At 51.4% G+C, this 23,027-nt stretch overlaps 1 long non-coding RNA gene across 1 annotated transcript in view; it reads left to right on the top strand.

Moving 5' to 3' along the window:
- LOC141249777 (uncharacterized) overlaps positions 1–23,027 on the top strand; it is a 116,742-nt gene that overhangs the window by 27,483 nt on the left and 66,232 nt on the right. The gene's annotated exons all lie outside the window — the stretch shown is intronic.

Here is a 23,027-nt window from a genome sequence, read left to right as displayed (position 1 = left end):
ATTATTAGGCACTGCAATGCCCCTTGAAACAGACGTGGATTACAGCATATTAAAAACCTTCTACCCATTATTGGGGAGTGGGTCTCCCTTAGTGTTCGCCTATGCATTGAAAAGCAAAAGCTGACAAAAATTAGGAGGAAATGCAATGCCCGTTGCAAGAGTCGTGGAGGTTAGAGGTAATTAAAAACAACATGTCAATGCCCCTTGGAAGAGCTGTGGAGTTCAGAGTGGTTTAACAAGACGGTTTTAATGCCCCTTAGAAGAGACGTAGAGTTCAGAGTGGTTTAACAAGACAGTTTTAATGCCCCTTGGAAGAGATGTGGATGTCACAGTAGCTTAACAAGATGGTTTTAATGCCCCTTGGAAGAGACGTGGAGTTCAGAGTGGTTTAACAAGACAGTTTTAATGCCCCTTGGAAGAGTGGTGGAGGTTACAGTGGAATAAAAAGACAATATCAATGCCCCGTGGAAGAGACGTGGAGGTCACAGTAGCTTAACAAGACGATTTCAATGCCCCTTACAAGAGCCATGCAGTACAGCATATTAAAAACATTATTCCCATTATTGGGGAGTGGGTCTCCCATAGTCTTTGCCTATGCCTTCCAAGCAAAAGCTGCCAAAAATTAGGACAGAGGAACTTGCAATGCTGGCAACATGGACCATGGTCACCCTGGTGGTATAGTGGTCGTGGAGGCTGAGGATAAGGAGAAGAGCAAAAAACAGCCGAAATGAGGAAGCGTATACCCATGTGTGGGTGTGAAGCGATGCATGGGAATACACCTCCCGAAATAACACAGTGGATTTGACTTTATGTTACTCTGCTGTCATTTGGTGGTGATGAGAAGTCTGGCCCAATCCAGCCCTTTTTCATTTTGATAAGGGTCAGCTTGTCAGTATTGTCAGTTGACAGGCGAGTGCGCTTATCAGTTATAATTCCCCCAGCAGCACTAAAAACACGCTCCGATAACACGCTAGCGGCAGGGCAGGCCAGGACCTTCAAGGCATACAGAGTGAGTTCATTCCAAGTGTCCAGCTTGGATACCCAATAATTAAAAGGCACAGAGGAATCACGGAGGACGCTGGTACTCCCTCACCATCTTTTGAAAATTTCCACTCCTTGTGAGAGTACCCTGCGCCTCAGGGCCTGTAAGCTGGGCAGGTCTCAGAAAACTGTCCTAGAACATTGACAGTGTTCCCCTGCCTCTGCTGGATTGGAGTTGCGTCTCTCTCGCCTGTATGCCTTAGTTGGGCAGCGAACTGTGACCTCTTACGCTACCGTGTTCAGATGGGAATTTTTTTAATAGTTCTGCAGCAAGGGCCTTCTGGTGCTGCCCCATTTTTGTAGACCTCTCCAACTCAGGAATAAGAGAGTGAAAGTTCTCCTTGTAGAGGGGGTCTAAAAGTGTCATCAACCAGTAATGACTGTCACCCAACATTTTGACAATGCGAGGGTCACGGTTAAGGCAGCGTAACATAAAGTCAGCCATGGGTGCCAGACTGGTAACGGACAAGACTTCTGTGTCCTCACCAAGATGACGACTGATAGTGTTGAGCGATCACTAAAATGCTCGGGTGCTCGAAGCTCGGGCCGAGCTTACCGTGATACTCGGGTGCTCGACCCGAGCAACGAGCCCAATGTTAGTCTATGAGAGACCCGAGCATTTTTGCGGCAGCACCCCCGGCAGTCTGTAGAAAGCCTAAAAAGTGCCCAAAACGATAGTGACAGTGCTCAAAAGACATGGGGGCAGCATGGGGATCACCCCTGGAAGCATTTCTGACCCCCAGGTCACTGCTGTCAACAACGTGGTCAGAGGTATTAAGCCACTTTTGCGGGCTCACAATAAAACGTTCAAAAACGAAACTGAAACGGTTTTCCTGTGAAATATGTTAAGGAATTTCCTTTCCAGGGTAAAAACTTGTGTATAAGGTAAAATAAATAACCAAAAACAAAAAAACTCCTCCACACCTTGGGCTATGTTCACAAGTAGCATTTTTCATGCGTTTTTGCACTTTTGTATTGCTTTCAACCGTGACAAATGCGTTCACCGGGAAATGTCATTTTAACATTTTACAACCTTATCTGGCCATGTGCTGTGTGACACATGCATACAGTGCTGAAAAGACAAGGGATCAGCATGGGGAAGACCCCTGGAAGCATCTCTGACCCCCAGGTCACTGTCTAAAAGTGTGGCCATCAGAAGTGATCCTTGCCGCATCAGAAGATGCAGACTTGCAACTATCCCCGTGCAAGTCCTTGTCCCAGGGCAGTGTTCAATTGTACCTCCCCCATTCCTTGCAATGCAAGCGAAAATATGCAGCCAACCACCCACCCACCCGCAGGCTTCAATACCATACTGCTAGCTTTCACTTGAAATGGGGCCTTTTAGTTTGGAGGAGGCCAAAGCTGGCCACTACCTCATGGCCGCTTCGGCAGTGAGGTATCCATACTCTGTCCCCAGACGCCCGGCGGCCGGGTGTCCACACTCGGTCCCCAGCCGCCAGGTGGCGGCCAGGTGTCCATACTCGGTCCCCAGCCATCCTGATTTCTCCTGTCACCTTCCCCCACACTTTTCTTAGCCTGGCCTGCTTTAGGGCAGCATTGGACGAGCCCACCAGAGAACCAGACTACTCCGGTGGGCCCTGGCTTCTCCATCAGGGGAGTTGAGAGTGCCTAGGTGAGGAGCATGATGATGATGATAGAAGTTAGCATCTGCTTTGTTTTCTTGGAATGCAAGCGCATGTATGTAGTAGCGGCTAGGCCTGAGGTGGTCGGCGTTTTGGCGCATATCCTACCTCCTCCGAGGATTGCTGGATGTTTTCCTGCTACTATCCCAGTTCTATGACTCCCGTTAAAACAAAGCTTCAGGTGATAAATGATGGATGAGGTGGTGGCAAAGGAGAAAGAGCAGGAGGAACAGGGACCATTCACATCAATATCAGGCCAGTCAACCAGATATGTCTTGTAGGATATGTTTCTGTAACAAAAGGAGCGGTTCGGCTACACAGTTATAGGGCATACAGTGAGTGCAATGCCTACCAAAAATTTCGAGCCACTCCAATGCCCCTTGGAAATGACATGGAGGTCAGAGGACGTTAACTAAACCTTTTTTTTCGATTTATAGCAACTGGGTCTCCCGTGCACTGTTGGCCTAAGCAGTGAATGGAAGGCTTTCCAAAAATTATGAGGAACTGCAATGCCCCTTACAAGAGCCATGTGTGGCACCCCAGGGGTCTGATCACCACAGTAATAGAGATATTACGTCGGAGAGCAAGTGGGAGGTTTCCTGGTCAGGATCCCTTAAACATGCAACATCCTCCTGCCCCAGTCCTGGGAGGGGAGAATTCTGCCCTTATAAACTGGATCTGGGGCGGGGTTGAGTGAGTCAGAGAACAGTCAGAGTCAGAGTGAGAGCAAGGGAAAGTAACAGCAAGGAGCTCTGTAGGAGCTAGGAGCTAAAGACCAGGGGCTGGAAGCTGAGCAGAGCTCGCCCTGGCAGAAGACAATAGGAACCGGACACAGGAGTCCGAAGCTGTGAGGACTTATATATCCAGCAGCAGAAACCAGCCGGCAGGGGATTTCAGGTCCTCTGGCCATAGAAGCCCGGAGGCTCAGTCACAAGCAAGGGACCAGCACCGCCGTCGTGGAGCGGAGGCTAACAGAAGGCCCCAAGTCACCAGCCATACGGGTGAGCACTACACGGTACACTCAGGGACGTGGGCTACTTCTACCCGCTTACAGCAAGGTAGCCAGGAAGAGTGCAGACAGACGGGGAGGCCTACAACTCCACCTGGCCAGGGGAACTCCTGCTTGCTCACAGACTGACCAGGCCTCTTATGCTAGCCAGTACTCCCGGGAGGGTCTAAATTATAATCATCAGTAAAGACCCTGAACTGCACTGCAAAGACTCGGAGTCATTCCTGCTGCGCTCGTGCACCATCACCCCCATCATCCACACTCACTGCCCTGAGGCCATACTCCTCCCGATGGGAGTTACCCATTCTATGCTGCGCACACAACACCAGCCTCAGCGGTCTGCCTCGCAGCGGTGGTACTCCCTGACCGCAATCAACGGGTGGCGCAGTCGGACAATTAACCTCAAAACCTAAGAAAGACTGCCACTGGTTTGACCAGCCTAAGCCACGGGACCGGGTCACCGCCACAGAGACTACAGACCCCAGAGACCCGGCACCGGGTATCCCACACACGTGTACACACGGCCCAGGGGGCGCGTCACATGCAGTACAGCATATTACAAACATAAGTCCCATTATTGGGGAGTGGGTGTCCCATAGTATTTGCTTATGCCTTGCAAGCAAAAGCTGCCAAAAATTAGGACGGAGCAACTTGCAATGTCCCTTACAAGAGCCATGCAGTACAGCATATTACAAACATAAGTCCCATTATTGGGGAGTGGGTCTCCCATAGTATTTGCTTATGCTTTCCCAGCAAAAGCTGCCAAAAATTAGGACGGAGCAACTTGCAATGCCCCTTACAAGAGCCATGCAGTACAGCATATTACAAACATAAGTTCCATTATTGGGGAGTGGGTGTCCCATAGTATTTGCTTATGCCTTGCAAGCAAAAGCTGCCAAAAATTAGGACGGAGCAACTTGCAATGCCCCTTACAAGAGCCATGCAGTACAGCATATTACAAACATAAGTCCCATTATTGGGGAGTGGGTGTCCCATGGTATTTGCTTATGCTTTCCCAGCAAAAGCTGCCAAAAATTAGGATTGAGCAACGTGCAATGCCCCTTACAAGAGCCATGCAGTACAGCATATTACAAACATAAGTCCCATTATTGGGGAGTGGGTGTCCCATGGTATTTGCTTCTGCTTTCCCAGCAAAAGCTGCCAAAAATTAGGACGGAGGAACTTGCAATGCTGGCACCCTGGTGGTATAGTGGTGGTGGAGGCTGAGGATAAGGAGAAGAAGATTAAACAGCCGAAACGAGGAAGCGTATACCCATGTGTGGGTGTGAAGCGGTGCATGTGAATACACCTCCCGAAATAACACAGTGGATTTGACTTTATGTTACTCTGCTGTCATTTGGTGGTGATGAGAAGTCTGGCCCAATCCAGCCCTTGTTCATTTTGATAAGGGTCAGCTTGTCAGCATTGTCAGTTGACAAGCGAGTGCGCTTATCAGTTATAATTCCCCCAGCGGCACTAAGAACACGCTCCGATAACAAGCTAGTGGCAGGGCAGGCCAGGATCTCCAAGGCGTACAGAGCGAGTTCATTCCAAGTGTCCAGCTTGGATACCCAATAATTAAAAGGCACAGAGGAATCACGGAGGACGCTGGTACGATCGGCAAGGTACTCCCTCACCTTCTTTTGAAACTTTCCACTCCTTGTGAGAGTACCCCGCGCCTCAGGGCCTGTAAGCTAGGCGGGTGTCAGAAAACTGTCCCAGAACGTTGACAGTGTTCCCCTGCCTCTGCTGGATTGGAGTTGCATCTCTCTCGCCTGTACTCCTTAGTTGGGCAACGAACTGTGACCTCTGCCGCTAGCGTGTTCAGATGGGAATTTTTTTAAGAGTTCTGCAGCAAGGGCCTTCTGGTATTGCCCCATTTTTGTAGACCTCTCCACCTCAGGAATAAGAGAGTGAAAGTTCTCCTTGTAGCGGGGGTCTACAAGTGTCACCAACCAGTAATGACTGTCACCCAACATTTTGACAACGCGAGGGTCACGGTTAAGCCAGCGTAACATAAAGTCACCCATACGTGCCAGACTGGTAACGGGCAAGATTTCCGTGTCCTCACCAAGATGACGACTGACCATGCTCTCCTCCTCCTCCTCCTCTTCCTCCTCCCCCCTGTCCTCAGGCCACCCACGCTGAACCGACGGTATGACACTTGTACAGGTACTACCGTCTACAACGCATGATAGCAGCTCCTGTTCTTCCTCCTCCTCCTCCTCTCCCTCATTGTCCCCCAATGCACGTTGGGATGAGATGAGGCTGGGCTGTGTGTAATCGCCCGCTACGGCTTCTTGATCCATCTCATCATACTCTGGCTGCAATGCCTCCTCTTTAATTGTCTGCAGAGAGCGTTGCAAAAGACAGACAAGTGGGATGCTGACACTAATGATGGCGTCATCGCCACTCACCATCTTGGTCGCCTCCTCAAAGTTTGTCAGGATGGTACATATGTCAGACATCCAGGTCCACTCCTGAGGTCTTATGTGTGGACTCTGACCTGAATATCGACGGCCTTGTTGCAGCTGGTACTCCACAACTGCTCTCTTCTGCTCACAAATCCTTTGCAACATGTGGAGGGTAGAGTTCCAATGTGTGGGGACATCACACACCAGTCGGTGTGCCGTAAGCTGCAAACGCTGCTGGAACACAGCAAGGGCGGAGGAAGCTGTAGCCGACTTGCGAAAATGAGCTGACAGGCGGCGTACTTTCACGAGCAGATCTGGCAACTCGGGGTACGATTTAAGAAACCGCTGAACCACGAGGTTAAGCACATGAGCCAGGCATGGTACGTTTGTGATCTCACCTCGCCTCAGAGCCGCCACCAGGTTACGGCCATTGTCACACACGACCATGCCGGGATGTAGGTTCAGCGGTCTCAGTCACAGATCTGCCTGCTCTTTCACAGCTGTCCACAACTCACAAGCAGTGTGAGGTTTATCACCTAAGCTTATGAGTTTCAGCACAGTCTGTTGCCGCTTGGCGGAGGCAGTACTGCAATGCTTCCAGCTTGTAACTGATGTGGTGATATCTGAGATGGAGGCTGAACATGAGGAGGAGGAGGAGGATGCGCAGGAGCTGTACACTGTGGGGGCAACTCTGACTGACATAGGGCCCGCAATCCTCGGTGTGGGGAGGATGTGTTCCGTCCCAAGGTCTGACTGGGTCCCGGCTTCCACTATGTTTACCCAGTGTGCCGTCAGAGAGATGTACCGTCCCTGGCCACAAGCACTTGTCCACGTGTCCGTTGTCAGGTGGACTCTCCCAGTAACTGCGTTGTTGAGGGCACGGCAGATGCTTTGGGACACGTGCTTGTGTAGTGCGGGGATGGCACACCGGGCAAAATAGTGTCGGCTGGGGACCGAGTACCGAGGGACGGCCACCGCCATAAGATTGCGGAAGGATTCCATCTCCACCAGCCTAAAAGGCAACATTTCCAATGCAAGCAGTCGTGAAATGTGCGAATTTAGGACTGTGGCCTGTGGGGCGTTAGCTGCGAATTTCCGATTTCGTTCAAAGGTCTGGGATATGGACAATTGAACGCTGCGGTGGGACGTGGACGTGGACGTTGATGCTGTTTCTTGAGAAACTGCCATAACAAGTGAAGACTGAGAGGAGGGGGCATCTTTACATGCAGTATGGACAGGGGATTGCCTTGCACACACAACAGGGGGTTCTATTGCACGCACAACAGTGGAAGAAGCAGTGGTGACACCCTCTGACACTGGTCGCGGACCCTGGGTTTCGCCCCACAAAGTCGGGTGCTTTGCTGCCCTGTCCCTTATCAGGCTGGTAGTTTTGTCACCCCTGCTGATGCTGGCATGGCAGGTGGAACATATGGCCTTTTTGGGGTTATCAGCAGAGTCTTTAAAAAAATTCCAGACTCTGGAAGACCTACCGCTTGTACTGGCAACGTCCCTCGTGTTGGTGTTACGGGGAACGGTTGCCTGCCTTCTGTCTGCGGCCACCACACTGCTTCTTCCTGCCTGTTGGGGTACTCTGCCTCCCTCCCCCTGTGTGCTGCTGGCCTCACTCTGCATGTCCTCCTTCCACGTTGGGTCGGTTACTAGATCATCCACCACCTCCTCCTCTTCCACTTGCGCACCACGATCCTCCTCCTCACTTCCTGGCAATTGTGTCTCGTCATCGTCCACCTCTTGTGACAGATTGCCAACGTCGACTTCCTGTGGCCGTGGCTGTTCAAATATTTGGGCATCGCAACATGGGATCTCCTCTTCCACCACTTCAAGCGTATCAGGCGAGGGGCCCAAATATGGAAATGGACCAGTGAACAGCTCTTCAGAGTGTCCAAGTGTGGGATCACTTGCTGTCTGACGACACTCGGCATGGTGGGAGGAAGGAGCACCAGGGTGAGGAGGAGTATGCGGTCGAGACTCACGGCTACTAAGAGTTGACCATGTGGAAGACAGACCGGAGGTGGTGGTGCCCAGGTAACTGGAACTATTGTCTGCTATCCAATTAATAACCTGTTCACACTGATCAGTTCTCAATACTGGTGTTGTTCTGTGCTTCCCTAGTAATTCGGTCAAGAAGTGGGAGCGAGAAGATGTGGCTGTTGGTTGTGGCACATTTTCACCTTGGCCACGGCCCCGTCCTCTGCACGAACCATCACCAGAACGTCCACTTCCACGTCCCTTGCCACGCGCCTTGCCCATTGTAAATGAAGTAAAATAGCTTACACTTGAACTATCAATGGAAAAAGGGTAATAAAGAGTAGATTAGAACCGTGGAAGAGGAAAACCACAGTTATTGTTTACTGGGGTGTACCACACTTTTTTAAATAGAGATATTTGCGGCTGAACAGTGAGCGACACACTCAAACTGCTTTTTTTTTAGATACCAAAGGCCCAAAACTGGATAGTACAGCGATTTGACCCGTGGAACTGCGAAACCACACTGGGATGTCGGGCCTACTCCAGACTATTTTCAACAGATATATTTTTGTGTCACAACAGTCAGGAGACACTACTGTTTTTCTTTATGGAAAATACTACCAAAACCTGAATAATAGAGATTTTTTACCGTGGAACAGCAAAACCACAGTTATAATTTACTGGTGTATACCAGGCTTTTTAAAATATATATATATTTGCGGCTGAACAGTGAGCGACACACTCAAACTGTTTTTTTTAGATACAAATGGCCCAAAAGTGGATAATACAGAGGTTTGTACCGTGGAACTGCAAAACCACACTTGTATTTCTCGGGCCTACACCAGACTATTTTCAACAGATATATTTGTGTCTGAAAAATCAGGGAGACACTATTTTTTTTTTTTTTACAGCAAAAAATGCAAAAAGCAGGATAATAGAGATTTTTTACCGTGGAACAGCAAAAGCACACTTCTGTCTCTCTGGCCTACACCAGACTATTTTCAACAGATATATTTGTGTCTGAAAAATCAGGGAGACACTATTATTATTTTTATACAGCAAAAAATGCCAAAAACAGGATAATAGAGATGTTTTACCGTGGAACATCAAAACCACAGTAATAATTTACTGGTGTATACCAGGCTTTTTAAAATATATATATATTTGCGGCTGAACAGTGAGCGACACACTCAAACTGTTTTTTTTTAGATACAAATGGCCCATAGAACTGCAAAACCATACTTCTATTTCTCTGACCTACACCAGACTATTTTAAAATCAGAGGCACACTTTTTTTTTTGGGGGGGGGGGGGCAAAAGGTTAATAAGATGGGTATTTGTACATTGTGAAGGAGGAAAAAAAAAAAAGAGGATTTAGATAAAAAAAAAGAATTTTTCCTGGCCCCCGGGACCTGGGCCTAAGTCCAGCAATTTCAGCAACAGGAGCAGCACACAGGACTGTAATGCAGCGTTTGCTGGTATAACCACTGCGTCTCCTATACAGCCTGCCTGCCTGCCTGCCTGATATACCTGGGATGGATATTAGTCCTGAGAAGGACAGTTTGTTTGATCTGGCAGCCTTTACAGACCCTACACTAACTATTTTGCAGGATATATCTCTCCCTAAATCAGCAGCGCTGTCCCTACACTGTCTGATCCGGAACGACTGTGTTCAAGATGGCGGCGCCCGGTTTTAAATACCCGAGGTGACGCTGTGCGGCCAGCCAATCACTGTAATGCCCACAAACAACATGGCTGCGGCATTACAGTGACTGGCTGGCAATCCCTGCATGTTCATTGGCTCTGTAAAGAGCGCCAAACATGCAGGGCGGAGACCCGAGCTCTCGCCCGAGTAACCCGGAAATGCTCGGTGCTCGCCGAACATCCCGAGTAGCGTGATGCTCGGGCGAGTACCAAGCAGTGTCGAGCATGTTCGCTCAACACTAGTCACCATCCAGTAGATGTCACTGTGTTTATAATCTGGATCTGAGACAACATCTGTCATCCTTACACCCTGATCCAAATGTTAACCCTTGTGCTGTCATCCACGGTGTCATTCCTCAGCCAGTGCTGCTCCTCAATATATGGAAAACTTAAAAAAAAATCAAAAACATGATTTTTCACTAGACATCCTAGAAAGCAATTCATATAACAATGATGAGGGCAGCGTTCAGCACCCTGGGTTTGGGAACAGCACTAACTGTACACTGATTCCTAGGCACCGGTACATGTCACACTGATGACACGGATGACCCCCACTATTGCATAAGTCAATTGGATATGTAGGTGATAACTTTTATGATGGTTATGAATAACCCATTAACTAACATAGTGATTAGGTATGCAAGAAAAAAAATGAGTTATAGCTGTATGAAGGTTTGTTTGTTTTTTAACTCAATTCCAAAACACAAAGATTTCAAGAAAAAGTGCCTTTTCCCCCGATATCTGCAATAAGGTCATGTCTCCAGTACATGTGGTGACAGTTTTCACACGTACTGGAGATACTTATGTGACACCCCAGGGGTCTGGTTGCCACAGTGATAGAGATATTACGTCTGAGAGCAGGTGGGAGGTCTCTTGGTCAGGGATCCTATGCATGCCACACCTCCTGCCCAGTCCTGGGAGGGGAAGAACTTCCCCTATATAAACCTAGGGCTGAGGCAGGGTTAGTGAGTAGAGAAGAGGTAGAGAAGAGAAGCAGCATAGGAAGAAACTACAGGAGCTCTGTAGGAGCAGTGCAACAAGGAGTCAGGGGCTGGCAGCTGCAGAGCTCGCCCTGACTGAGAAGATTTCTCACCGGACCCGGAGTCCGAGGCTGTGGGGACTAACTCCTATCCAGCAGCAGAAACCGACCGGCAGGGGATTGCAGGTCCTCTGGCCCAGAAACTCGAAGGCACGGTCACACGCGTGGGACCAGCACCGCCGTCGTGGAGCGGAAGCTACTAGAAGGCCCCGAGTCACCGGCCATACGGGTGAGCACCACACGGTACACTCAGGGACGTGGGCTACTTATACCCGCCTCTAGCAAGGTAGCCAGAAGAGTACAGTCAGTTTGGGAGGCCTACAACTCCGCCTGGCCAGGGGAGATCCCATCTGCTCAAGGACTGACCAGGCCCCAATCGCTAGCCAGTACTCCGGGAGGGTCTATCTTTGTCACCAGTAAAGACCCTGAACTACACCGTACCGTCTCCGAGTGGTTCCTGCTACCCCCATCGTCCACGTCGGCTGCCCTGAGGCCATACCCCTCCCGTTGGGGGTTATGCTATCACGCTGCACAATCCTACCACCGGCCTCAGCGGTCTGCCCTGCAGCAGCAGCTCCTTAGCTGTACTCAACGGGTGGCGTAGTCGTCCAACATCTACCGCTGATACAGCGCCACTTAGTCTGACTCCCTGGGCACGGACCGGATCACCGCCACGAGACTACAACCCTCAAGAGATCCGGCTCCGGGTAAGCTCCCGCGTGCGCAACGCAGCGCGACACAGGCCCAGGGGCGCGTCAACTTTTGGCGTAGTCGGCAGGATCTCGTGCCTGCAACCACCGGGTACTGCGTGCCTGAAAAAGACTGTTCAAACTTACCTGTGGTGAAGATTCCCGCCATCCGGCGCCATCTCCCGCTTCCTTCCCACCATCGGTGGAGTTTTCCCGCCATCCGGCGCCATCTTCAGCCTTCTTCCCGCCATACGTGGAGTTTTCCCGCCATTGGACGCCACCTTGAGGACGCCGCGCGGGAAGAAGAGGGGCGTGGACTCCGAAAGCGCGCGAGAACTAAAGCCCCGCCTCACGTCCGGACGTTGCGTAAGGTCCTGGAAGGAGCCCAGCAGACGCCGACGTCACAGGAGCGCGACGGAAGGTCCTCAACCCTGACGATCCACTGCGGAGCCGCGGCCTAGAGGATCATCGCAAGGTAGGCCACGGTCCACTAGGGGGGAGAAGGATGTCGGATACGGAGGAGAGCTTCACCGCTTCAACCCCCGCCAGCGCCACCGCTGTGGCGGTCATGCATTTCACCATGCCGTATATCCCGGGGGCAGCCTGGCTACCCCAGTACTCGGGGGAGTCACATACCCTGCATGACTTTAGAGAAAAGCTGGATAGCCTCTTCCAGGTGTACCCCCTCACAGAGGAGCAAAAAGTGAGCATCCTGGTGGCCCAATTAACCGGGGCAGCCCAAAGGGAGGTAAAGTCCTGGCCACCTGGGGGGAGGACTGTCGCAGGGATACTAACCCGGCTGAGGGACATCTTTGATACCCGCACCTCAGCCGAGATTAAGCTTAGATTCTACGGGTGCAAACAGCGGGCACATGAGAGTATAAGGGACTATGCCCTAAACCTACAAGAGGCCCTGAGAGCCATTAAGCAGACCGACCCTGACGGCGTGGGAGACGAGGACAGGCTGTTGACTGAACAATTTATAGAGGGTTTATATTGCAATGCCCACCGAACCCAGTTGCGGGCAATGGCCTTACAGGACCCTCATCTGGGATTTGCACAGTTCAAGGACAGAGCCATCCGGGTGCTTCGAGAACCGGCACCAGGTGGCGTTGTGACCCACAGACGCCCCACTACCACTTACCACCAGGAGGCGGCGCCCTTGTCGGCAGGGCCTGTGGGAGCTGATGCGCAGGCTTTGAACAATGACCCGGCTCCAGACCTGCACCATCAGGTCCAAGAGCTAGCTAAAAGCGTTGCTGCGCTAACCCGAACTGTGCAGTCTTTACAGGTTTCCACTCCAGGGAAGATCCAGCTGGCATCCGGACCGGAGGACATCCCGTGGCGTCGACCAAGGAGGACCCCACCGGCCAGAGGAAGACCCAGCGACCGATACAACGAGGACGGACGACCCATCTGCCGCCGCTGCAATCAACCCGGACATATGGCAAGGTACTGTCCTTTAAACTGGCACAACCTGGGGTAGAGGGCCAACCCCCAGGAAAAAGATCACCAGGCCCATCGAACTGGCGCGACAAATATGTGGGAGGACGTCCAGTCTTACCCGTGGTACTGGATGGCATTCCTATGAGTGCCCTGCTGGACACCGGGTCACAGGTCACCACCATCCCGTACGTGCTCTTCAAGCAGTACTGGAATGACTCGGATATCACCCGCTACCCTGACGACGACTTGAGTATCATCGCCAGCAATGGTCAGCCCGTGCCACAGATTGGATTTAAAGAGGTGACCATTAAAATCGGTAGAGTCGAATTGGCAGCACAGGGACTGATCATTGTAGACATTGACAAACACGAGAGTCACCCAAAGATAACTCTAGGAACTAATGTAATTGAAAATTGTCTTGCAGAGGTGATTTTCCTTTTACAGCAGGTTGCCAAGAACGCCAGCTCCGGCCAGCAGCGAGTGCTCCAGAAAGAGATCCGGGCACTGATGCGACGGCAACAGCTAGAACTCTCCGGTGGTGAGATTGGTAGCGTGCAAATGTGTGACCCTTTCCCTATTGCCATGCCCCCAAAAAGTGAAATGATGATTTGGTGCCGGGCAGCTATTGGTCTGAGAGGTAGAGATTACCAGGCAATGGTAGAACCAGTTTACTCAGACAGTAGGCCCACCATTTTGACAGCACGGGGGGTGGTCAATGTACGCCATGGGAGGGTGCCCGTTCGCATAATAAATATCGGGAAGAGGGAAGTGTACCTGCCCCGGTATGCCACGCTAGCCAAATTGTATACCATCAATCAAGATTCCATACAGTCCGTAGAACCCTTGCCTCCATCTTCCCCGGAGGAAGGTAACGGCTCTAAGAAAACGATGGAGGACTGGTGTCGGCAACTACATTTGGGTACTGACTCCACTCCCTCACACCAGAAACAGGGAGTCTATCGGGTGGTTCAAGAGTACGAGAGAGTGTTTAGTAAACACCCGTTAGACTTCGGGCGAGTCAAGGGGGTAGAACACCACATCCCCACGGGAGACCATCCTCCCATAAAAGAGGTATCGACCCGTACCCCCTGCACACTACCAACACGCCAAGGGGATGCTTAGAGACATGAAGGAGGCTGGGGTGATCAGGGATAGCTGTAGCCCCTGGGCAGCTCCACTAGTCTTAGTCAAAAAGAAAGACAACACCATGAGGATGTGTGTAGATTACCGGAAAATCAACCGTATCACACACAAGGATGCGTACCCCTTACCAAGGATAGAGGAGTCTTTGGCTGCTTTAAGATCTGCTAACTTCTTCTCTACCTTGGATCTCACTAGTGGGTACTGGCAGGTTCCTGTAGCAGAGGCGGACCGTGAGAAGACCGCATTCACCACCCCGATGGGACTTAGCGAGTTTACCTGCATGCCGTTCGGACTCTGCAACGCACCAGGAACCTTCCAACGATTAATGGAGTGCTGTCTGGGCCACAGAAACTTCGAGACGGTCTTGTTGTACCTGGACGATGTCATCGTATATTCCAAGACGTATGAGGACCACCTGAAACACCTGGCGGAAGTGTTCGAAGCTCTGGCAAGCTACGGCCTAAAGGTGAAACCCTCCAAGTGTCACCTCCTGAAACCAAAGGTGCAGTACCTGGGACACGTGGTGAGCGCTGACAGAGTGACTCCCGACCCTAATAAGATCACCGCAATTAAGGAATGGCCAAGTCCCTCCAGTGTAAAAGAAGTGCGGCAGTTCCTCGGGTTGGTAGGCTATTACCGCAGATTCATCCCCGGTTTCACCAAAAAGGCAGCTCCTATGCAGGACCTCCTGATAGGCCAGTCCCGGAAGGCCAAGAACCAGAAGCCACCCTTCAGATGGGAGAAGTTAGAAGAAGAGTCCTTCCGCCAGCTGAAGATGGCCCTCACGGGGGATGAAATCCTGGCGTACCCTGATTACAGCCAGCCCTTTATCCTCTACACCGACGCAAGTAACATCGGGCTAGGAGCCGTGCTGTCCCAGATCCAGCAGGGGAAAGAACGAGTAATCGCTTACGCCAGCCGAAAACTGCGACCCACCGAGAGAAACCCTGAGAATTACAGCTCATTTCAGCTAGAGTTCCTGGCAGTGGTGTGGGCAGTCACCGAACGCTTTAAGCACTACCTCGCTTCTTCCCGGTTCATCGTGTACACGGATAACAACCCGTTGACACACCTGGACACGGCAAGACTCGGTGCCCTAGAGCAGAGATGGATGGCCCGTCTGTCCAACTACGAGTTCACAATCAAATACTGGGCAGGACGCTCCAATACCAACGCGGATGCCCTGTCCAGGATGCCAAACCTACCGGACGTAGGAGAAGATCCAGAGGGACTGGAAGAAGTTGAACTCCCCGCGTTCCACCGTCATGGGACTATCCAGTATTCCCATCGGGTAAAGAGTAAGCAAGCCGCTACGTTTAACCCCTTGCCTCAATACAACTGGGAGGAAACACAAGACAGTGACCCTGCCGTCCGACTGGTGAAGGAGATGCTGACTCGGCCAGAGGCTCGCCTTGACCCAGACGCTCCGGAGGAAGCCAAGCAACTATGGGCTGAGAAGAGTCGACTGTTCCTTTACAAGGGGAAGTTGTGCCGCAGAATGGTTAACTCCCGGACGCATGAACTAATCTGGCAAGTAGTGGTGCCACGAAGAGACGCAGCCATGGTGATGGAGGCATACCACGACGGGGCTGGACACTTCGGATGGAAGAAGCTGGAGTTCCTGCTGCGCGAGCGGTTCCACTGGGTAGGCATGAGGGGAACCATCGAGAGGTGGTGCAGAGACTGTGGCCCGTGCAACCTAAGAAGGAAGGACCGTGCCAGCCAGAAGACTCCCCTGCAGTCCATCGTCACCCGGCAGCCGTTGGAACTGGTAGCCTTGGATCATGTAAAACTGACCCCAAGCAGAAGTGGCTACGTCTACGCACTAACCATCGTGGATCACTACTCCCGGTTCTTGGTTGTCGTCCCCGTCAAGGACTTAACAGCTCGAACAGCAGCTAGAGCCTTCCAGCAGCATTTCTGCCGTCCACACGGGTACCCGGACCAAGTGTTGACAGACCAGGGACCTGTCTTTGAAGCGGAGGTCTTCCAAGAATTCTGCACTCTGTATGGCTGCCGGAAGATAAGGACAACACCCTATCATCCGCAAACTAATGGACTTTGTGAGAAAATGAACCAGGTGGTAATGGATCTTCTGAAAACGTTGCCCCTGGAAGAACGCAGTCTGTGGCCTGAGAAGCTGCCCGATCTGGTGGACCTATACAACCACATCCCGGTAGGTTCCACCAACTGTACCCCGGCTTACCTAATGAGGGCGAGACCTGGTAAGTTACCTGTTGACCTGGAAATGGGAGTCCTGACACCCGAGGACACTTCACCAGAAGCAGACTGGGACACAGAGAGGCAGCAGCAGTACCGGAGAGTACAGGAGAGTGTGGAGCGAAGTCTCTGTCAGGCTAGGGAAAGACAAGAGAAAACTTACAACCAGTATGCTCCCGCTGTTCCCCTGGTACCCGGAGAGCAGGTCTTGAAGAGAAAAAGACGGCTCCACAAGTTGGACGACCAGTGGGAGAAGGACCCGTACACCGTACTGCCCTCAAGCCACGACAACCCAAAGGTCTGTACCATCAGTAAAGACGGAGGGACCACGACCATTGTATCCCGGGATCACCTGAAGAAGTGTCCCGAACAGCTACGGAACCCTGAAGAGGAACAAGAAGACCCTCGACCCGTAGAGGAAAGGGAAGACATGGTTAGTACTGTGCTCGGAGACTTCCCTCGGTCTTGGACTCAAGTCAATGGCGCAGTTGTGGTACCCGTACTCACCTTCCTCCAACCAGCATCCCAAGCACCTACGGAGCGACAGGTAGAGCTGGAAGAGCAGCCGGTCCAGGAGGCAGAAGACTCCACACAAGCAGAACAGGAGGATCAACCCTCTGCTTATAGTGAGCCTGCCGTACCCCTAGTGAGCCAAGGAGCCGGTAGACAGCTGCCCAGTTTACCCTTGACAGCTCCTACACCCTGTAGTTCAGGGCTAGACAGTCAGCTCCGTAGGTCCACTAGGGCCACTAGAGGCCAGTTACCCGCACGTTGGAGGATTTGAAGTGTATAAATTGTTTTATTTGTGGTTACCTGTTTTTCTTGTTGCTTGTGTATAATTATGTGTTTCTAGTTGTTTATAGGAGTCTTTGGTGGATTTACCGGGAATCCTGTGTACATAGTTGGAGCGTAACCTAGGACGGACTAAAGACTGTTAAGGACTCGGGGCAGGACAGACCCCTACCTGGTTACGTCTCCCTGTTTTGGTGAAATGGACACCTTGCTTTTCTTCAAAGACTGCACCCGGTTACGGACATGCCGTGACCACCTTTATGTGTTTTTCTTATTGTATCATTATTGTTATACCTTGTTATGTTTTTCCAAAAATATGTTTAGTCCCGGAGTACTAAATTTCACTAGGGGGGAATGTGACACCCCAGGGGTCTGGTTGCCACAGTGATAGAGATATTACGTCTGAGAGCAGGTGGGAGGTCTCTTGGTCAGGGATCCTATGCATGCCACACCTCCTGCCCAGTCCTGGGAGGGGAAGAACTTCCCCTATATAAACCTAGGGCTGAGGCAGGGTTAGTGAGTAGAGAAGAGGTAGAGAAGAGAAGCAGCATAGGAAGAAACTACAGGAGCTCTGTAGGAGCAGTGCAACAAGGAGTCAGGGGCTGGCAGCTGCAGAGCTCGCCCTGACTGAGAAGATTTCTCACCGGACCCGGAGTCCGAGGCTGTGGGGACTAACTCCTATCCAGCAGCAGAAACCGACCGGCAGGGGATTGCAGGTCCTCTGGCCCAGAAACCCGAAGGCACGGTCACACGCGTGGGACCAGCACCGCCGTCGTGGAGCGGAAGCTACTAGAAGGCCCCGAGTCACCGGCCATACGGGTGAGCACCACACGGTACACTCAGGGACGTGGGCTACTTATACCCGCCTCTAGCAAGGTAGCCAGAAGAGTACAGTCAGTTTGGGAGGCCTACAACTCCGCCTGGCCAGGGGAGATCCCATCTGCTCAAGGACTGACCAGGCCCCAATCGCTAGCCAGTACTCCGGGAGGGTCTATCTTTGTCACCAGTAAAGACCCTGAACTACACCGTACCGTCTCCGAGTGGTTCCTGCTACCCCCATCGTCCACGTCGGCTGCCCTGAGGCCATACCCCTCCCGTTGGGGGTTATGCTATCACGCTGCACAATCCTACCACCGGCCTCAGCGGTCTGCCCTGCAGCAGCAGCTCCTTAGCTGTACTCAACGGGTGGCGTAGTCGTCCAACATCTACCGCTGATACAGCGCCACTTAGTCTGACTCCCTGGGCACGGACCGGATCACCGCCACGAGACTACAACCCTCAAGAGATCCGGCTCCGGGTAAGCTCCCGCGTGCGCAACGCAGCGCGACACAGGCCCAGGGGCGCGTCACTTACACATATAGACCTATTCAAATACATGGGTCTGTGCACGTCAGTGTGTTTCCATGGACCGTGTGTCTGTGGAAAAAACCCACTGACATATCCGTTTTTGACATGCAACAAGGGCCGCAAAATGTGCCTCACAAGTGCACACTGATCCAGGATGCCGATACAGTTGAACGTGCGATGACGGGCGGATGGGTGCCTGATGTCTACGCTGGCATAGAGGCCCTCTTGGTTCATGGGCCCCATAGCAGCCGCGTGGCCTGCCGCTATTGGTGGTATGCCATTGCTCACTTCTTACTGGCACTTCATAGATCACAAGTGGCAAAGCATGATTTCTTGTTATAGACATTTATCGAGCTAGCTGGCTGCAATCTCTGATGGAGGAGACTGTTTTTCTTCAAAATGTGTTGGAGAATCCTGACCAGCAAGATACTCCATAGACTAACACGTCACAACCAGTGAGTAAACAAATCTCACACCGACAATCGGGGCGCCGTGCATCGAACTTCTTTATCCATCGGATCCTTCTCTGGGCATTTGAAACCTCTCTTGCTCTTATTTTACCATTCAAGAGGCAAAGAAAGAAACATTTTTCCATCTAAGAAAGTCGTGGCACTTTCTACCTATATAACAGATCCCTTTTAGGTAGGAACAACTCTAGTAGATGGCAACTTCTTTCATACAATACACTTTAATGTGTTCAGAAGGTCGTTAGAAATTCATTTGGTATCTGATTATTTAGCTTTGACAATTTTTTATTAGCGCACTAACTGCAGTATATATTTTATGTATTTCTGAGCACATGGGCAGTCGGTGCTTTTTGTGAGAGCAGCTCTATTACCTTCGATAGAGCCCTAGTTTTTCACAAGCAGCTCAGGGACCTGATAGCTCCGCTGTGCCATTGAGTTCTATCTGTGTCCTGTGCAGGGGTGGATTAAGAGTAGCAAGGGCCCCGGGCAGTTTAGAAGGTGCGGACCCCCCCCCCACACACACCTGATGTATCACGTGACATGTCACATGATCCCATGTGATATTTCACGTGAAATTAATTTGGCACAATATTAATTATATATATGAGCAGAAACGCTCAAAAAAAATCTGGAGCATTTCTGCATCGTGGGCACATAGCCTTACATTAATGGTATGACTCAATATTGAGCACACGTAGCCATCTATACACAGCAAGAGGCCACACGTAGCCATCTATACACAGCAGGAGGCCGCACATAGCCATCTATACACAGCGGGAGGCCGCACGTAGCCATCTATACACAGCGGGAGGCCGCACGTAGCCATCTATACACAGCAGGAGGCCACACGTAGCCATCTATACACAGCAGGAGGCCGCACGTAGCCATCTATACACAGCGGGAGGCCGCACGGCGCCATCTATACACAGCGGGAGGCCGCACGGCGCCACCTATACACAGCGGGAGGCCGCACGGCGCCACCTATACACAGCGGGAGGCCGCACGATGCCATCTATACACAGCAGGAGGCCGCACGGCACCATCTATACACAGCAGGAGGCCGCACGGCGCCATCTATACACAGCGGGAGGCCACACGGCGCCACCTATACACAGCGGGAGGCCGCACGGCGCCACCTATACACAGTGTGAGGCCGCACGATGCCATCTATACACAGCAGGAAGCCGCATGGCGCCATCTATACACAGCAGGAGGCAGCACGGCGCCATCTATACACAGCAGGAGGCCACACAGCACCATCTATACACAGCAGGAGGCTGCACGGCGCCATCTATACACAGCGGGAGGCCACACGGCGCCCCCCCCAGAGACAGCAGGAGGCCGCACGGCGCCATCTATACACAGCGGGAGGCCACACGGTGCCCCCCCCAGAGACAGCAGTAGGCCGCACGGCGTCATCTATACACAGCGGGAGGCCACACGGTGCCATCTATACACAGCAGGGGGCCGCACGGTGCCATCTATACACAGTGGGAGGCCGCACGATGCCATCTATTCACAGCGGGAGGCCGCACAATGCCATCTATACACAGCAGGGGGCCGCACGATGCCATCTATACACAACGGGAGGCCACACGGCGCAATCTATACACAGCGGGAGGCCGCACGTCGCCATCTATATACAGCGGGAGGCTGCACAGCGCCATCTATACACAGCGGGAGGCCGCACGGGGCCCCCCCCGAGACAGCAGGAGGCCGCACGGTGCCATCTATACTCAGCGGGAGGCCGCACGATGCCATCTATTCACAGTGGGAGGCCGCACAAAGCCATCTATACACAGCAGGGGGCCGCACAATGCCATCTATACACAACGGGAGGCCACACGGCGCAATCTATACACAGCGGGAGGCCGCACGTCGCCATCTATATACAGTGGGAGGCTGCACAGCGCCATCTATACACAGCGGGAGGCTGCACGGGGCCCCCCCCGAGACAGCAGGAGGCCGCACGGTGCCATCTATACTCAGCGGGAGGCCGCACGCAGTCATGCACGCACACAAACATATACAGACATATACATACACGCATAAACACATTTGAAACACAAAAATACATATAAACAGACATCACACAATGATATCTGCCTGCACACACACACATACACACACACACACACAGAGACACAGACACACACTCACTATCCCCCGGCTCTGCTCCAGTCCTGCTCTTTTCCGGTGCAGCATTGCAGGCCGGGTGCGCACTGCGTGACGTCACAGCTAGGAGACACGGCTGCGCACAGGGCCGTGTCTCGTAGCAGTGACACAGCCGGGCCAGCACAGGGAAGTTAACTGCTGCAGTGCTGGCCCGGCCGAAGAAGAAGCAGCGGCCGTATACCGCTGCTGGGGGAGTGGTCCGGGTCCCCCCCCCCTGCCACTGTCTGCCGGTATGTGCCGCGGCGCCGCACATATAATGAGGACGATCTGGCCATGGGCCCCCCTGGCCCCCTGGAGGTTCGGGGCCCCGGGCGGTAGCCCAGATCGTCCTCATTATAATCCGCCTATGGTTCTGTGGACACAGATACTGTTGAGGTTGGGTCATTCCCTACAAATTCCTGGGATTGAGGGACAACTCCTCAAATCTTTGAAACCAGGGCGGTTGAGAGATTTGAGTCATCTAGCCATCTCTGGAGTGACAATCAAGCTTGATGTGGCAGTTAGTGATGAGGAGTATGTTCGGTTAACCCGAGTATACTCAGCCGAGCACTGAGTATTTATAGAATGCTCGGGCTTTAAGTTTTCGTGAACATGATTTGCGACTGTTTGACTGTTTGACAGATTTAATACATGTGAGGAGTGCCTGTTTTTCCATCATTCCTCACATGTATTAATTCTGTCAAACAGTTGCAAATCATGTTCACGGAGCGACGAAAACTTAAAGCCTGAGCATTCTATAAATACTCGGTGCTCGGTCGAGTATACTCGGCGAAAGGGTTAACCGAACATACTCGCTCATCACTAGTGGCAATCCTTGCCCCGCTAATGGTAGCTCTCTTATACAGATGGGCTGGTCTCCTTCACCTGGGCTAGACCTTACAACTTTTTATATGATCCTTTAGACTATGCTCCCACATGTTGTGTTTTTTTTTACGTCAGAAATCTGCAGCAATCTCTGGCAGAAAATCAGCTGCGTCAAAAATGCAGGTTTTGCTGCGTTTTTTAATACGTTTTTGATGCGTTTTTTTTTCACTGTCCTTCTTTCTCTATTTAAGCATGTACACAAAGTTGTGGGGAAAAAAAAGAACCCCATTCTATTTTGCCATCAAAAACACTGAAAAAATTTACCTGTGTTTTTTGGTGCGCTTTTTCAGCGTTTTTTTCACCACCCATTACTTCCTATGGGTGAAAAAAACAAAGAAAAAATGCTGAAAAAAACGCTGAAAGAAGTGACATGTTCTATTTTCCAAAAACCAAACCAAGGCACAAAATACGCAGCAAAAAAAAAAAACATGATGTGTGAACAGAGAATTCTGGTTTCTCATAGACTTTGCTGGTACTGCAAAATGCAGCTGAAAATTTGCATAAAAATCTGCAGCAAAATACGCTGAAAAACAAAGCGTGTGTGAACATAGCCTTATGGATAAGCTCTAGGGTGGCACAACATAGTAGACAGTGCTTACTTACCCCCACTGCTAGCTACCTAATAGTGCTGACATTTCTGCAGAAAAATCTCCTGTGCCTGAGATATAGATTCAAGGGAATATGTCACCAGGTTTTTGCCACCTAATGCGAGAGCAGCATAACGAAAAAATAATGACCCTGATTCCAGCGATGTATCGCTTACTAGGCTGCTTTCTGTAGTTTTGATAAAAAATCACTGTTTTATCAGCAGAAGATTATCACTAGAGGACTAGTAAACCTGCTGCCTCCATATTCATGAGCTCTGTATAACTCTACCCTCACCATCACCACTGATAGGCCGATTTCTGCCTATGCACAGTGAACACAGAAAGCTGCCAATCAATGGTTATATTAATGCGCAGCATTCAGAGAACTGCTAGATTTGAAGGAAAAAAAAATGTGATGTTTTCAAAACTGCACCAAGCAGCCCAGTAACTGATACATCGATG

The sequence above is a fragment of the Phyllobates terribilis genome, unplaced genomic scaffold, assembly GCF_046119375.1.
Source record: "Phyllobates terribilis strain yellow unplaced genomic scaffold, ASM4611937v1 Scaffold_2__4_contigs__length_985480577, whole genome shotgun sequence".
NCBI classification, from domain to species: Eukaryota; Metazoa; Chordata; class Amphibia; order Anura; family Dendrobatidae; genus Phyllobates; species Phyllobates terribilis.
The sequence above is the reverse complement of the archived record's forward strand: the minus strand, read 5'-3'. Positions and strand labels throughout refer to the sequence as shown.